Source organism: Eupeodes corollae, chromosome 3 (genome assembly GCF_945859685.1).
Source record: "Eupeodes corollae chromosome 3, idEupCoro1.1, whole genome shotgun sequence".
NCBI lineage: Eukaryota > Metazoa > Arthropoda > Insecta > Diptera > Syrphidae > Eupeodes > Eupeodes corollae.
Window position 1 is genome coordinate 1332850 of NC_079149.1, and position 18973 is coordinate 1351822.

General features: G+C 32.0%; 1 protein-coding gene across 1 annotated transcript in view; it reads right to left on the reverse strand.

The window, feature by feature from the left end:
* Window positions 1-18973, reverse strand: part of LOC129949191 (uncharacterized) — a 126440-nt gene that overhangs the window by 19397 nt on the left and 88070 nt on the right. The gene's annotated exons all lie outside the window — the stretch shown is intronic.

The window sequence follows — 18973 nt, forward strand, 5'->3', positions numbered from 1 at the left end:
GGGTTAAATAGAAAAAACAGTTGGAATTTCCCTACATTAATTAAAGAGCTACTTAAAAACAGTATGAAAAAGTGCGTCACTTGGATGAGGCCGCATGAAAAATCTTATAAAATATCAAAAAAATGAAAGAAATGTTTACAGTTTTTGGTTTTCAAACATTTATTTACTAAGTTTTTCTCAATTAATAATGAGTATGCCCCCCATTTCTCGATATGAGCTCTATTAGACGGTTTGGAATGAAATCATAAAGTTTTTTTAAATAGTCAAGTGAAATCTCGTCCCAGGCATCACGGATAGCTTCAATTAAGGAGTCCTTGTCTTCAAATTGTCTACCGCCTTCATAAACTTTTCGAGATAGCCATGCCCATACGTTTTCGATTATGTTCAAGTCCTGTGAATAGGGTGGCCATGGCAAAAGCTCTACGTTTTTTGATAAAATCCAGCTTTTGACAACCCTGGAAGTGTGGATGGGGGCATTGTCTTGTTGGAAAATCCAAGGCAGAGGTTCAAAAATATTTTTCATCTTCGGAAATGAGCGTTCCAACAAGTATTTGTTGCTGTTTCCGTTCATTGTTAGAGAAAGAAACTTCAATTCGACTTTGCCATAGTAGGTGATAGCTCCCCACACCATAACACCTGATGTACGGCTGTGATGTCTTCCCAAAATTAGTTCCTCTTTTCTTAAATCATGGAAATAAAAGTTGTCAAGCCTAAACTTTTTTTCATCCGAAAAGACGACGCGTTTCCATTGACTGCTCCAAGAGACATGTTCTGTTCCAAAGTTCATTCGCAGCTCCTTGTGTACTTGCTTTAGAACAGGTTTCTTTTTGAGTTTTCTTCTCTGGATAGTACCATCTTTTCTTATTATCCTTCGGACTGTCAAAATACTGGCTGATACTCCGCTTTTGGACCTTATTTTAGTAGCTGATTGCGTAGAATTTGAAGCAATACGTAAAATTAACCGCTTTTCTCGGGATGTTTTTGCTTGGGCTGTGCGTCCTTTTTGGTTTTTTTCCATAGTTTTGAGGATCAGCAAGATAGTTGTTTACAACTGTCTTACTTCTGTTCAGCTTCCTTACTATTTCTCGGCTTGAGAGTCCCATTTCCTTGCAAGCATCGATTTGTCCTCTTTCTGCTACTGTCAACGTCTTTCCGGAACCCATTTGTAGTTGAAATTTAATAAAAATAGTTATTTGTAAAACGTTCTTAAATATTGTAACCCAAATTTTGAAAAAAATTGTTGATCTGAACTTCTACAACGAAATATTCGCAATTACCTCATCCTAGTGACTCACTTTTTTATATCCTTTTTAGGTAGCTAATTCATTAATGTAGGGTAATTCCAAAGGTATTTTCTAATTAACCCTATAATTGTATAACTTTGTTTTAAGAAAATATGTACCTACTCTCATGTTGTAAAATTTTCCGGGTTAAAAAATTCCAACAGGTATCGGACCGAAAATCGGTTGAAAAATATGTGGCCTCATCCTAGTGATTGGCAGTGTATATAGTACAGTGAGAAATTGCCAAAAAAAACGATCCGCCAATTTTTATATTTGAAAGTTGATCCAGTTGAATATTTGCCAGAATAATTTAAAATTCAAATTCAAAAAAATAGCGACATTCAGACCAGGGGTGAAATCGTGTAAGTTGACATAAAATACAAACTTCAAGAAAGGGTTTGTTCGTAGACTACTACATTAACATGTGGTGTTGAGCTTGAAGCTCGCCTAAATTTTGTATATACCTGAATCGAGTTGAAACAAGCTTGATTCCCCGACCGGAATCGAGTCAAAATTAATGAAAAACAACCTGTGTGGAAGAGTTGGTTTTACAGATAGTGCATTATGGTCTGTTAATTTGAATGTTTGGGTGTAAAAAATATAGTTTTGTTTTAATCAAATTAAAAAAATGAAGCAAATCCTTGTATGATGCTGAAATATTCAATTCTTCATTGTTTAATAAGCATAAAACTATCTCACTTGCATTTTGGAAAGTGCTGTCAAACTTAATTATTTGTAAATCTTTTTTTGCGGTGCGATTAACCTTAGTTGCAAACATAGTAAAACCTAATTATCTTTTCTATTGTTTTCTCTTGCAAAATATGCCCAGTTAGTCCATTTTCATTAACAAAACAAAATAATATCAACAGTAACAGATAAATTTTTTTAACCGATTGAAAACACATAATTCCAAATGCACAACTACTTAACGAACACAGCCATCGAGATACAAATGCAATATAAATCGTACCAACATTTGAGAACGAAATCATATAAGATCCATCCGAGACTCGTATAGATGTCAAAACCCACCCATCCGTAGTAAGATTCTACTTTAACTTTTATCGGTAGTATTTATACTGCGGATATTGTTTGTATTATTTGTGTAAAATCCTACTATACTATTGATAGATCTTCCAACAAAACACGGGTATTGGTTAATAAAAGGCTTACTTTTATCACTAACTTTACCAGCAAAAAAAGGGAACATTTATATTTTATAAGCCTGATTTTATATTTCTACTTTTTCCCTTATTTTCTTTAAATTTTACACTAAAACAATGTTAAACTTAAAAAGTGAAAAATTAAGAAGATACAAAATTTTTTTAGAAATTTAAAGTTTCTGGTGTACAGAAAAACCTTCAGGAACTCTAACACCAACCATCATAGCCTCACTTCATCATTGTAACTATATTTCTGACGTAACATAAGAAAGTTAATTCTCTTCAAATTTTATTGCAATTATAATTTCCAAAATTTTACGGAAAAAAAAACACCATATTATAATACGTACCTAAGTCTTTATAAGAACGTTATAATGAATGCTTTTAGATGACAATCGAGAAAGCAATTTAACTGCGTCAAGCTGTCATTTGAGACATTCGTACTCGTACACTAAAAGGGAGCATGTTTCGTTTGTAATTTAACGACACTTAAGAGGCAATAACTTTAATGGAGAAAATATGTTATAGGCCTAAAAGAAAACTATTTAATGATCTTTATGACAGAATATTATGAGGAACCACATTGGGGAGTCAAATAAATACAAAAAAAAACATAGGCCGTTAAACTTGAACAATATACAATATCAAAAAGGTATATGTATGTATATTATAGTTCTATATACAACACTAAATAACAGCTTTGATTGAGACTAAATAAGGTCTTTTATTGACATTTAGTTGGATTCTTTTTTTTCTTCGTTATGTTTTTATTGAACGAAGTTTAATGTGTGATTATTATAGTCATGCTATAAAAACGCCTTCAACTATAGAAGCTTACGAAAAAGTCTGATAATTTATTTATTTTATTATTATCATCAAGTGTATACTTGTGCTCGTGCGTTATTTATTATTTTTCTGTCATTAATCGAAGTGCCTCCCTGATATAAATTTTCTCCAAAAAAGACTACTTAATTATTAAGCATAAAGAAAATATCTACATAAAATACTAAATTACAAAATATGAACAACATTTATTGTAGCATTGACGATTTTTGACACAGTGTAAGATTTACATATAATAAAAGATAAATTTGTAGAAAAAATTATATTTGTTCAAATTATTGCAAAAAATACCTTCTAATAAATTTCAGTTTCAATAAAAATTCATATTTATATCTTAAAGAATTCTGCAGAAAAGCAAATATACTCGTATCTTTTATACCATGAGTCTTAGATAGAGATATTATTTTATTCCACTTCCACAACAGAGAGACAACCGGCGGCGAGGAGTGGCGTGGGATTATTTTAAAATAAATTGAATAAGTTTTGCCTTGTAGTTGTGCCATAATAATTGCCCAGAAACAGTTTTGCAGCTAAGAAATTATTAATAGCCATAGAAACTTGCAGCTTGCATTAAGTTTAAACAAAGAACATGTTTATTCGATTCAATAAACAAAAAATTCAATTTAACTCAAGGATGTTTTCACGACTTGTATACACGTTTAGTTTGCCCAAAGTTGTATGTTTTATTTAGTTTTTATTTAATTACCCTTTGTTAGCCAACGAATTGGATAAAGATACATTCATTCACTCGTACATTATACTTAAAACATGCAAAGGTCTTTCACAGAGAGCACTGCCTAACAAATGTTTTTGAATGTGGGTTTGAAGTTCAAAAATAAATAAGCAAACAAACATAAATAAAAATAACCTTGAACTAGTTTCAAGCATAAAATTACAAGTTTTAAAACAATAAATATCTAAATAAAAAAAGTAAGTGCTATGAGATTATACAATTTGGCTATCAGACGTGAGACGGACCAACCCGCAAGCTATTTTTAAAGTCATTGTCAATGGCATTGTTTAAACATAATGTACAAAAATTTTGTTGTTTGTTTTGTGTGTTGTTTTCTTTTTTTAAAATGATAAGGAAGTTTTGAGAAGAAATATATCAGGGTTTCCCCCAAAGCCAGGAACTGTTTCACTATAATGGGGTAGTAATGATTGGGTTGTTAATTTAGTGGCGTCTAAAAAAAGAGTACATACATTAAGAAAATAAATTTAAAAAATGTGATATACTGGAGCCAAATAATGCACACCATTATTACGACCTAACATAGCTCTTCGCTTCAATCAATTTTGCGTATTTTAATTTTTTATGAAAATATCCGACTGTTGGATTTTTATTAAAAATTTACTGAATGTCAAAAACAATATTTTCTGTGAGATAAAATTAGTCAATAATTTTTAATTTTTTAATGTAAATTTTTAAAAAGAGTTAGTACTGTTTTTTAGGTTTTTATTTTTTGCAATAAACTGTCAATTAGATGTTTTTCAAAATTTTACAGATTGTTCAAAACAATATTTCTTATAAGAAAAAAATTCTTTGAAGCCATAATCTCAAATATTTAAAAAGCTATTTGAGTCGAAAATCAAATTTTACCAACTTTTAGTAATGTTTTTTATGCTTTTTTTTTTGTAAAAAACTGTCAATTCAATATTTCTCAAAATTTACAACAAAATGGCACGACTTGTCAAACATTTAACCATTATCTTACTCCAAAATCAATTTAGTGACAACTTTATTTCCCGCAGCTGGTTTTTGTAAATTCAACTTATAGCGGAAATCATATCAAAAAAGAGGCTGGAATGCGACCCACACTGAAAACTTTCCATATCGTCTATCGATTTGTCGTGCTTAAAAATGTTAACAAAATATTAACTACAATATTTATATCCTTTCTTCGTGCTCCTAATTCTTGAGTTGAAACAATTTCTTATCAGTTTTATGTTCTTCTTGTAGGTTTCCGTGTTTCATAAAAAAAATAGTTACTTGAATTCTTTTTAAATAAACAATATTTGCTGTACGATGAAATAGTTTGATATGGAAACATATTTTTGCTTACGAGATTTTTAGTCTAAAACCAATATCTATCAATTTAAGAATCATTTAAAAATTTGTATTTGTTATATAGACAAATACGGATTAGATTTTTCTAAGAACCAAATCTTACGTTAACAACAAAATTTAGCACAGAATAAAATCATTTTGAAGACAATAATAGCTAATTTAAGTTGTTCAACAGTTCGGTCCTTTGAGAATTAGGGCCTAGTGACATACACCTCTCAACCATTACTGTGTGCGAGTAATGTTGTGAGGGATGGAAGGGACCGCGCGTAGATACTTTGATAAAGCACTTTTCATGACAAGAATTATTACTCTTGGAGAAATTGTGAATTCCTCGCAAGAGGCAGTACCCGTGAAAAAAAACTTGAGATGGCACAGGAAGTGATTCATCTCAAGACGCACTAACCATCATGCTATATTTTAAACTTATTTTCATTTTTTCACGAGATATCAGGAATCGAGTACCACTTTTTACCAACTTTGATAGCTGATTTTTGTAGATTTAAATTTTTAAACCGAATGTATATTTTTTATAAGAGAAATAGGTTTAAAAACCAATATATTAAATTTGTAAAAACGATATTTAAGCCAAAAATTTATTTTTACCAATTTAATGTAAATTTAGGTTTCCATATTTTTGTAAAAAAACTGATAGTTCGATTTTTATCAATCAAAATCTCATAAAATTATTTTGGAGATAAAACCATTTTTTGTTCGTTAAATATTCCAGGTGACATTTATTTTGTTTCAGTTTTATTGATTTATAAAAATTATGTCAGTTTGGTTCATAGCAAATTTTATTTAAGTCCTTAAAATGATAACTTGCTATAGCAAAAAAGCAAACCAACCAAATTTTGTTTGGAAGTCTTTTCTGTATCTCTCTGCATTATTATTTGTATATTTATTTGAAGTCCTTCCTTCTACTGGTTTTTGAGATGTGGACGTCGAGAAATTAAAAATGTTCAATTCGTCAAATCAGATATGCTGTTTTTGTTGGGTTTGACACTTGACAGAAAAGCTGAAACGTTGTTTCCAAAATTCAATCAGCTAAATATCGAAGATATTTGGTAACAACAAGACTGTGCAAATTGTCATGCAGAGTGCTTACGGCTTTATTTACAGATGTTGTTCTATTAAATTCTCGTTCACGCAACTGCAAGCCTTTGGATCACATTTTTGGAGCTATTTAAGTCAAAAACAAACCAATTATTTTTAAAACCTGGTAGTCAATATTCAGAGAATTATTGAAGCCATTTCGTCGAATTTTTAAAAAATTTATGAGAAATTGCACTGGACTGTGTGACTCGTAGCCCCGGCGGTAATCTTATTTTAAAAAATAAATACTAGGCTATAACAAAAAGTATTAATTCCATCAATATTTCTGTCCAATTTAAATTCCTCAAGACCTAAAAAAATACCCTATATTTATTATAAATTAAGATTTACATTTGACACATTTAGGTTATCCTTCTTATCAAAACTGAAAACACAATTATTTTTATCGGTCTTCACTCTCTTTACCATTTTTGCAATTTTATCGAATCTTTTCAATTACTATCAGATCAATACCATTTATTGTTGATTCTCTTTTTCATCAGAAAAAAAATGAATTTGCGAACAATGGAGAAGAATATTGCTCCATTATAAAAATGAAGCCGACAAAACGAACTCAATCTGTAAAACTTATTGTTATTGTACTTTAGTGTACATATATAGGCGACCGATTGAAGACCCGAAGACCTATAACTCTAATGGATTTCTTTTCTTTATCATCATAATTTATATTTTTTATTTATTTTCTTTTCAATTCAATTTACTAACATTAAAAAATGAATTATTATTACTCAAACCTCACCCCCTCCCTCTCCAACAACCCGCACAAGTGATTGTTCTGTTTTCCTCTCCTGTCCTTTCATAACTCCATTTCAAGGATTAACACTTGAAGTTCTTATTTTTTTGTTTTTGCCAGGTTGTTATTTGTGGGAGCAATATTTACATCAACTTAAGCTCGTAAATGCTCGCGAAGAAGTTTAAAAGTCAAAATGTATTATGGAGCGATATAAAATAAAGTAAAGTGACTTTTATTGGATAACATCGACTTAAAAAAATTCTCAACAAAATCGTGAAAAATATATAGAGACTGAGAATTGTAGGCAATAAGTCCACCGGATGGTAGAAACGGTGTTAATGGAAATTACTTGTTTAATGTTCACTTTAAATTGCTGCTAACAACAAAATTCAAATCAGTTTCGAAGTTCACATTTTAATAATATTTTTGGTATACCTCTGTACAACTTGGCCTTTAATGTTTTGAAAATATTTGCTTAATCTTAAAATATATGGGTGGGTGTTTCAGCAGCTATAGTTTGGTAAGGAGTGTTGCAATATTCTTAAAAAAATGTGCGTGGGTATTTCAAGAGGTTGACAGTGGAGGAATTTTATTTAGTTTTCCTAAACGTATTTTAAGAACAAAATGGATTGTGGACTAAGGGTAACCTTGAATAGTGATAGCAAAAATGCTGATTTAAGTTTGTTGTTGCATTTTGGTATATTTTAGTTGAAAAAGTAAACTAAGAATATTTATTATTTATATTAATCAATCAGATTTTAATTTATTAAAGATTTAACTAATGTAAAAATTCCAAAACGGCCAAAACCTTACTATTTGAAATAAGGAAATGTGGCTTAAGATAAGTTTACAATAACTTGTTTATTGGTTTTTAACCTAAAGAGAAAAGTAAAGTCATACATTTACATCTTAAGACTTTGCGCATTGCGATCGTAGCTCCCAATACTAAGACCGTGTAGCGCTGACTTACACAATCAATATAGGTCAACCAATATAGCATTGCGAAAAGAATACATTGATACTAAAATGTAGAGCTTGCGAACAAATTTCTTTTAAAACAAAGTAAGAGTTTAAGAGACTTTATTTATATACCATAATCCTGCGTTTCTCTAAAAGTCAGGACTTCTTTCAAAGGACAACTTTAAGATCCAGACTATTCAAAAATGGCTTCGAAAATAAGGATAATTTATTATCCTCGTTATAATACGCAACCTAACCCAAAAAAATACCAAGAACCATTAACATTTTCACTTGGGTTGCCATGTATCCCATAGTTCTATCCCAGATACATACCTTTTGCCACATCTATACGGAGTCTTATAGCCATAGCCAGCCATTCATTCATCCATGTGGAATTCCCTAAACAATTCCGTTTATTTCCTTGAACCATGAATGATGCTTGCCACCTAGATATTATTTGTTTAGCAGTCAGCCCAGTCAGCCAGGCTGGCATGGCACAGAAACAGAAACAGGCACAGGCACCAGTCACAGCTCACAGCTCACAGGCACATCCTTATGAGCTGGTTTTTGTGTTTAGTCATTTTTCATGCTGTGTGCTATACGGTTTCTCTTCCATAACGTTAAAATGTTGTATAGCTAGATGTGATTTATGAATTTATACACATCACAGACAATGAAAGACCGCCCGCTGAAGTTCCGCAACATCTCGCATTAAGGACGAATGTTTTAGAAAGCGAATATAGGAATACCTTTAACAGATAAAGCGGATGCAAAGGAGCCATTTAAGTCTTTTAAAAATGAATTCGCTCAGGCTCATCTAGCTCTGTATAAGATACACCTAACCTATAATAATGGGGTTTGGTTTCTTATTTGAATTTCTTCTTTTAAAGACACACAATTTTAACTTCTAAGACACCTGGAACTGCGGAATGGTATCATCATCTTATAATTCACAAACATGCGGGGTGTCTTATAGGAGCATCATTTCTGTGCTGCGTACATACCTGCTCAGTGTTCATACAACAAGGAAACAAGAGCGTGTGCCAACACCTTTGCCACATTATCTTCTTCTTCTACTTTTTCACGCAGCATCACACCGAAACAAGACAAATACACCTGGTTCAGGTGTTTGAGGTTATTAAATGAAAAACAAAAAATATGTTCGTTATCCTAGGAAAGGAAAGGATGTCAGATGTGTGCGGGCTCTAAAGGGCATAGAGGAATGGGTTGGGTATGCATTTTTGGTGAATAGAAATAAACATGAGACTCAAAAACTACAACTTGCTTTTCAGGCTAGAAGATGCATCTGCTTGAAAGTGTCTTCAAACAAAAAGGTTAAGGAAAAGGGCCTCATTTCACTTCTCACAAATGTCGATTTGGTAGAAAGATTTTTCCATTGATAAATATATTATTTTCATTATTAGATGATCATTCGGTAAGATTTTCTTTTAGGGACTGAACAGGAACACCTGAAGGTGCAGCATATGTTATTCTACTTTTATTCTATACCTACATTCGTGTATACAAAACTACTCGTATAACCTACCTGACGGCTAACTCTTTGTGATTTCTCGGGCAAATTGGAAAACTTGATTTTTCTTGACTTTTATGATAATTAATACAGAATTAAATTCTCAAGATCCGCCTTTGCTTTTAATAAACTTTTTCAGAAATAAATAAAATTAAATTGAATCAAATAAAGTACAAGTCAATAAGTACGTAAATAATTTATTTCTAAATATTTCAATACAGTTTGAATAAACATAACGAATTTTGTAAAGCTTTGGCATAGCTGTCAGCTCAGTTGGCAAAGTATATAAAGGGATTTTAGTTTTATGCAATAAAATTATTTAATTTAAGCAGTCTTCTTTTGCTTTCAGAATTGCTGGAAATTTGTGTTGTATAGACTGCCATTTAAGGTTAGGAGCTCACATCTAGATTTAAATATTAACGATATTTCTTTATAGCTGTATGTGTTTTCAAAATAATTATTGTTAAAAAGGTTCTGATTTAGTTGTGAGTAAATGCTGCTCAGCCTCTGCTACTAATTTTTCTCGAACAAAGTCTTCGTGGATAACTTCTCCACAGATATCGCCAATATTTTGCCATTTGCAAACCACCAGACTTTATTCTTTGGAAATTTTCTACTGCTTCAAATTCATCCGTTTCCCAAACTTGTGCCGCGTAACAAGGAGATGTTTCAACAACACATTTGGATATTTTGTGTTTAGTTGACAGCAATATATTTTGGTTCGAGAAAATATTCCTCCATGTCGTATTCAGCAAGCTTTGGGAAGACATCGCCTTTTCAATTATATGATTTTTGAAATCCTTCGTGTTGTTCAACTACTTCACTCCTAAATAATTGCAAGAATCAACCTTCTCTAACCAAACTGTGAGAAGATCTTGTGAATAATATGATTTTGGAGTTTCAGTATATATTGCAAGTCCCCATGTGTTGCAGTATGTTGACAACCGATTTATAATATAATAATAAGCTGCAAATTTTCTCGTGGCTCTGGAAGGATCATTAGATCATATGCATACAGTAGTACATTGATTGTAGTGCCAGCTATCCGAATCCCACCAGGAAGATATATGTCAATATCGTTAATGAACAACGCAAACAGCAAAGCACTCAGAGGTCATCCTTGCTTAACACCAGCGTTAGTATCAAACCATTGTGATAACGTAGATCCATCCTAAACCGCTTCTTCTGTACCAGTATACACATCCTTATTACATTTAAAAGTTTTGAGGATATTGTGCGTTAAGAGTTTAAAAAAAGTGAATTTCTGTTCAGAAGGTCGAAAGGTGTCTTAAAATCAACAAAAAAGGTTAAATCTTCTGATTTCTGGTTTGGAATTTTTTAACAATTGACGTTAAAACAAATTTCTGGTTCACAGTACAATGGTTTTCGTGAGACCCGCTTGGAAGTCGGTTAAGATACTGTTATTATCAAACCACTTTTTTATTCGTTGAACTAAAACACCACTAAATATTTTGGCCCCAGATAATTTCAACGTTGTTTGGACCACCTTTTTATGAATTGGGAAAATAAAAGATTTTTTGAACGAAGATGGAATGAAGCTTATCAATAAAAGCTGGTGTTGCATTTTTAAAATATTCTTATGGAACTCCGACTTCGCCTGGTGCTTTTCCATCTTTCGCTCTTTGAAGTACGATTTTATTTTCCTTATAACAAGTGGTTCTTCATAAGCAAAGGACAGAGCAGATTAATTTTAGAGCAGGTTTTTGAAGTGTTATGAAAGATGATCTGCAGACATATGTGTACCAATTACAATGTCAGATCCAATAATTTCTTTAGCTAAATTCCAAAAGTTAAATTACTGGCCAAAAAATTCAGCTTTTTATGCGACATAATTGCTTGTACTTGAAATTTGATTCAATGTACCATTTTCTCAGTTCCTCGGTATAACAGTTGCGTATAGTGCTTGTAAAATGGAAAATGATTTTTTAGGTTCTCATACATTCTTTTTTCACACCACTTTTTTTGAATTTTGGAATACAAAGAGAAGGTTGAGCTGATGAAGAATTTCTTACGGACGATATAATTTTCTTTGAAAACAACTAGATAGATTCATTAACTAAAGAAGTCTCTGAGATATGTATATCTAGATTACTTTGGTAGGTATTCGAGCTTTCATTCTTCAATTTAAGTCTTGGTTATAACTTTAGATTTCGTTGTTGAAATGTATTTTCACTGTTTATTTCTAATACAAAATAAAGTACAATAAAATAAATAAAAAGGACACTTAGGTTTTAATCATAAAAATGCGTCCAATTGTTGTTTAAGAAATGTGTTCAAAATTGAATAAATCTATAAAATTCAACGAATTTGACTACAGCGATATTAAAAATACAGCAGTTTCTTATCAAGCTCTTGACTATAAATGCATGCAAATAATTCCAGGACTCACAGTGTTATGCCAACTTTGAAGGCTTGTCATGACAAGTATTAGTCATAACATTTCTGATTCTTCAAAAATATATTTTCCTTTCAGTCTATTTGAACCCGTCTAAGCAACGACAGTTCCTGAGAAAAAAAAAACATGTCTGAGGAACGGACTTAATAATGTGTTAATGTCAGAAATATGGAAACATGGAAAAAAGCAAGACTAAAATTACTTAAATGCTGGTTACTGTCCCAAATTTTTTTTGTTAAACGACGTTTGTGTTTAAGTCCATATAAATTTTTCTTTGTAAAGTCCAACCAACATTACATAAATTCATAAAGCAGGTAGCCTTTAATTGAAAAAGATGAATAATAAATTAAGTACAAAAATTACATCCATAATATCATTTCATCATTTACATACACAGTTGTCGGTCTATTTTAAGTGTACTTTAATCAGTAGACTTATTTATCTAATATAGATTTGCATCAATAAATTTGATTGTATAATAAATTAATGCACATTTTTATTAATTTATACAATTTGTATGGAAAGTGTGTTCATAAAAGCATTTGCTTATTTTTTTTATTGTTTCTATAAATTATGAGAGTTTCAATAACACAATTCATTAGGCACGCGCCTAACTTATAAAACTCAACACCTCTCGAATACATTTTCTCTATATATTTATGGCACGTCATAATATATAACATTTGCATTCTCAAAGTGATGCCAAACTACAAACAAATGCACCAACATAAGGTATCATACTTTAATTATATTGTAGCAATAAAAAACAATAATTATGGTCTTCCTCAAGGCATAATTACATCAAATTATTTCTTACAGATGATTGCTTCACTTTCGAAAAATAATAAAACATTTCAAACACTTTAAAGGAAAATCAAATGCCTTTAAGCTTAACAGACATTACAAAGGTACATACGTATAAAACTGGTTGCGTTTTGAGTTTTTTTTAAGTTTGGTTAAATTTATAGCTGGCGTCAAAATGACGCTTGAGTCTAGATTGTATCTGCAGTATATCCAAACAACAGATTGGTATCTTAACATATTGCGTACAAGACCCAAGATTAAATTTTAGTTTTTTTGCTTTGTTTTCTTATTTTTGTATTTTTTGTAAAGAAGAAAAAAACAAATAAAGATGAAACAAAAGAAAGAACCTAAAATAAATCGAAGATCAAAAAACCTTTTCAATGAAAAGCAAAAGATACTAAAAACGACAACTTTTACTTTTCTTCATGTAATCTGATATGAACGCTTGAATAAATATCACAGCCTCCAAATGTGTCACGGTTGATATTACAGGCGTAACCAAAAGTCATCACAGTAGTATTAATTTTTCAAAGAACAAAATTTGTGGTAAGCCTAAAATAATGTATCAATGAAAACGAGTTTGAAAATTTTGAGAAATTCAGTTTTCGAAAATCTTATCGAATTTGAAAAAAAGTATTTGCATTACATTTACAGTTTTAAGTTAATATTTAGTTTTTAATTACATTTTACGTCAATATTTATAAATTAACTACATTTCTTAAAGCATCAGAAGAAGTTTTTATGACAATTTGACAGCTCTAAAGGTCGAACTGATTTGACATTTATGTCCGGTAATTTATCATGAATTTTTTAAAGCCAGAAAAATGGAAAATTACTACTCTGTTCTCTTAGTTCATGAAGCACTTTCTCAATTTTACATTATTTACCCATGATTTATTTTCTAAAAATATGTAATTTACTTTACAGATTAATGGATGTTTTTTTATTAACCACTGTATCTTGCAGAGATCAACGAAAGCGAAATTAAATTTCCATAAAGTTATCGTATCGTATCCACTGGATGCAAAATTTAAACACATATCCAACAACCAACATGTATCTATAGACTATTATTTTTTGTTATATGCTTTTTAAGCCCAGGTTTATATAACTTTGCAACTTGGCTGCAAAACAGGTTACCGGCATCATCGACAATCTAAATGTATATTCTATAGCCACTTAAGCGTGGTGTTGGCGTGGATAAATCTTTAACTTGTTTTGCTAATTTTGCAAAAAGAAAAAATAAAAACCAACACTTTTCATGGAACCGTTTAAAAACAAGTTTTGATGCAGTTTTGACATTTTGGGATTGTCGTGATGCCTAAGCTTTATTTTATTTTATACCGTGAATTGAGTTCGTTTTTGCAAGATAAAGGTGGAGTTTGAAGATCTATTTCAGCCCGAATATATATGTAGCAGGAAGTAGATCACGAAAGTTGGTTATGTTATTATCTGGTCTGTGAAATGGTGGCATTTAAAATGAGTGCATATCTTTGGGTATGGATTTTTATAGACAAAAGATATCACAGTTAGTTGAACATTGCCAATAAAATGGGTGGATTAAAATTGTTAACCTTTTTTTTGAAAGAATGATATCAGTTTTATATCTTTAATGAGCACTGATTAGGATAAGAAATGAACTGTTAAGATATATCTGCAAGATTTAAGACGATTAAGTTCACTGTTGAAACCATTTTAGTATGTTTCTGACTTCAAATTTAGTGTTTTAGATTACTTTTTAATAAAATTAACACCTCACTAACTTTAAACCATTTTGTGTTACGGTTTAAATCATAAAATTTGCTAGATTCATATGGTTTTAATGTTTCTGACATTTCAAATTAAAAGGTCCCAATCTGAAATTACGGTTTGAGTGTTTTGCTTCTTCTAAAAAACTGTTCCACTGCTTAGTGTTCAGACGCACGGTTTTTAATATGTTAAAATTAGCAAAATAAACATTTTGGTATATCTAATGAAATTCTAAATATCAAGAAAACTGCTGTAAATAAAATGCTTGAACTTTGAGCCAATCTTCTAATCGGATGAAATCTGGAGCACTTTAAAAATCAATGTTGCTATTGCTTGAATGTTAAGGAGCTTAATTAAACCACGTGGAATTTTTCAAAAAATCATTCAATTTAGGTCCGAAAGATTAGAAAAGTGGACAAAAATTGTGTTTCTGGTTAGATAATATTTAACTACAAAACGAAGAAGTTGGCATTTGAAATTGAATTAAAACTGGTTGCTAAAACCGAACTAGCAGTTCTGATCCTTTTAATTTAAAACATCAAGTTTAAAGCGTAGCGGAGTCAGACAAGGCTGTATTTTGTCGCCAATATTATTTTTTTAGCGTGATAATGGAGCTTAATTAAACCACGTGGAATTTTTCAAAAAATCATTCAATTTAGGTCCGAAAGATTAGAAAAGTGGACAAAAATTGTGTTTCTGGTTAGATAATATTTAACTACAAAACGAAGAAGTTGGCATTTGAAATTGAATTAAAACTGGTTGCTAAAACCGAACTAGCAGTTCTGATCCTTTTAATTTAAAACATCAAGTTTAAAGCGTAGCGGAGTCAGACAAGGCTGTATTTTGTCGCCAATATTATTTTTTTAGCGTGATAAGCGATGTACTGCGCGCAGCTTTGTCAGGTAGTGAAGGGATTCAATGGACTTTGACACCCTATTTAAAGCACTTGGATTACGCGGACGATGTTTGCTAACTCTCTCATAGGATCATGGATCTCCATCAAATAACAAAGAGTGTGGAGAGAGAAGCAGAAGTCGTGGGACTGAAAATTAATTACGGCAAAACAAAAATGATCGGAACCCAACCATACAAAATAAATAAATTAGGTGGTGCAACAGTCCGTAGAGTATCAGGGCCTGGTGACTTACAACTCTTCTGTGTAAGAGTAATTGCAGGGACATGATATGACAATAATGACTCTTGGAGAATTTTTAAATTATTCGCAAGAGACAGTACCCGTAAATAAAGCTTTAGGTGGCACAGGCAGTGATCAAACCTCGAGACTTCTCGCATGACAGTCCATTGCACTAATCATCATGCCACGGGGAACCCGACCATATCCTTTCAAATAAATATTTCCTCGTTACAACCGGTGGAAAAAGTGGAGAGCTTTTAATACCTTGGAAGTTTCGTCTCTATCGAAATCGGAACGGAACAAGACGTCATCTGCCGCATCAGCAAAGTAAAAGCGGCGTTCGGTCCGCTGTAGAAAATTTGGAGGAATAACTCAATCAGCTTAAGATCAAAGCTACGACTGTTTCGTACAAATTTCGAATCTGTGCTTCTTTATGGGTGCAGTACGTGGAAGGTTCCTTCAGCCATTACAAGAAAGCTGCAAACCTTCGTGAATAGAGGTAACATCCTAAGAATTTTCTGGCCAAACCGTATATCAAATGAGGTCCTTCATAGAAACAGGTCAGGAACCTATAGACTCTATTATAAGAAGGCATAAGTGGCAATGGATTGGACATACCGTTCGAAAAGTTAACAACTGCATTGCTTGGCCTTGAATCCACTCACAAAAAAAGGAAGAAGAGCTGGACGACCGAGAAGCACATGGCAGGACAGTCGAGGCGGAATCAGCGTCTCTAGGTAATAGTTGATGAGAGCTGAAACAAATCTCATGAAACTACACACGATGGCATATAGGCTTATAGAGGCCCTATGCCCCTTGAGGGGTTCGCATTTGTTTTAAGACAAAAATAAAGACAATATCCTAAAGCTATTCCTTAATAAAGAACTTGAGAAAATTCAACTGATTTATGTTTACATTTTGAATCCCACCTACTCAAACAATAATCATACGTTTCTCTCGAAATCGACCTAATGATGATTTTGTAAAAAATCTAACAACTATTATTCTCTTCCATCTTAACTATAAAACTTTTCATTAGCAAACTACTTTGGTTGCTTAACCTACAAACTAGCTTTTCTCATGTCATTCAGTTTTAAATTGGCTCAGTTATAAGAACAAAAAAACACTAACCCAAGAAGAAGCAGTAACAAACGCCTCTTTGACGACTTAGACGATCATGATGACTCCACTCTCATTGTTGGTACCTTACTTAGAAAGACGGACGACGCGACGGACTTGATGTTGTATAGTTTTTATTTTTATGTTTTTTGAAAGTGCTTGTGGTGACTTCACTTCTCCGGTAAGTGGCATGGATGGCGGTGACCTACAAAAAGCCACTAACCAAGTTATATAGACGACAACCACGAAGACGACGACGACGACTCTCAAGTTCTATACTGTCGTTGACGTTGTAGTTGCCGTTACAAGTCGATGGATTCGCTTTCGTCGTTGGATGCTTTCAGTTCAGCAGACACTTCTACAGAATTAAACTATTGATTAAGATTTTTAATTTTCCCTGCTGCCGGCATAATTATTAATTCTTTCTTTCTTACGAGTGTTACCAGAGAATTTTCCGTCCGACCGTCCGCCTGTCTGTCTCACTGACTGACTATGATAGTGGCATTTCTTTGTCCCTCTTTTGTAAGATTCTATCTCGGTTTAAAATCTAAGTCGCAAGTAAAAACACAAACTCAGAAAAAATATCCGGGACTCCGTGAAATGGGCTAACGTAATTTAGATTCTTTTTTTTTGTGGCCTCTCGCCGTTTCAACTCAACGCTGAACGTTCTGCAGCCGCTGCTATGGCATCCGGGAAGATGATGCTGATGGTGATGTGGGAATGTGGGTCGTGGTCGTTGGTCTTTGGTCGTTGCATTATCATTAGATATTGTATCTAATCTGAGGTTGCAATCGAACGAGAGAGTTTCTTTCTTGTTTCAATTTGAATTGTTGTTGGCTGAGGTTGAACCTGTATGGTTCTCGAATACAATATCTAAATGATAGATTGCCTAGGCACAGAAGTTGTTTAACTCGAGGATTGATATTTCTATAAATCGTGTCTAATTATTATTATTATTTTTTTTGTCTGATTGTTGTGAAGGCCAAATACTACCTACTTAAGCGCAAATACCATTGAAGGAGCTGGTTTACGAGAACGGAGGAAAATAAAATCAAGAATAACATGGAGCAATTGAATTGAGAGACCTATTCAAGAAATGGATAAACTCGTAAATATGAATTTGATATGATATTGAATCTTATATTATGTTAACAGTTAATGTAGCTGCTTTGTTCATTTGTTATGATAATGTTGAAGTGTTTTGAGGTCGTTTCAGAGGGCTACATAAAGAAAGCTTGCAAAGACTTTGTTGAGTTGCAAAAAAGATACGTTTTTATAAACCTGCCTATACCTAATTGTATAAGAGAAAGCACGGATAAATGAGCCCAATTAGCAAACCTCGAATATCAATAAAGTTTATGAATTTACCGGAATTAAATAATTAATTAGTTGCGAGTTGCAAATTGATTTAATATACAAAAAAGTTACTAATTTGAATTCGCTCTTTAGGGTAAATATGGGCTTTAAAAGTGGTCCACATAAAAACAGTAATTATTTTAAGGAAAAAGTCCGTCACTTATTAATATAATTTATGTAAATTTCTATGCGTCTTCGTCATCAGGTGAAATGATTTGCTCAGCTCTGAAACTATCTTTGCCCTAGAGGAAAAATTATTTACTTTTCTTTAGTACCTAGCAAACCTCAGAAAATAAAAATAAACTTCTTGATAATTTATGTATTTGGTTTCAAGATTTCATGAACTTGCGGGAAACTTTCTCAGAATCAAAAGTACCTGAGAAGGCTATAAACAAATATTTCAGAGTTCTAATTAATATCAGCTTTCGGCCAAACAAGCCATTGGCAAAAATTAGGAGGTCAAGAGCTGAACTAAATTAAGAAAAAAACTTTTTACAATCAATTTATTTTATTTTACCGCAGTGGTTCTTGAAAATATTTTTCTATAGAATTTGTGAAAATTCAGTTTATTTAAGATGCCAGATCAAATTAATTTCCCCCTTTTTTCATATTAAAAATAAATACTTCATCGAGTCGATAATTCCTCATTTTCTTGTGCAACACAAAAAGACCCCAAAAACTCAATTAATTTCGATAAGTC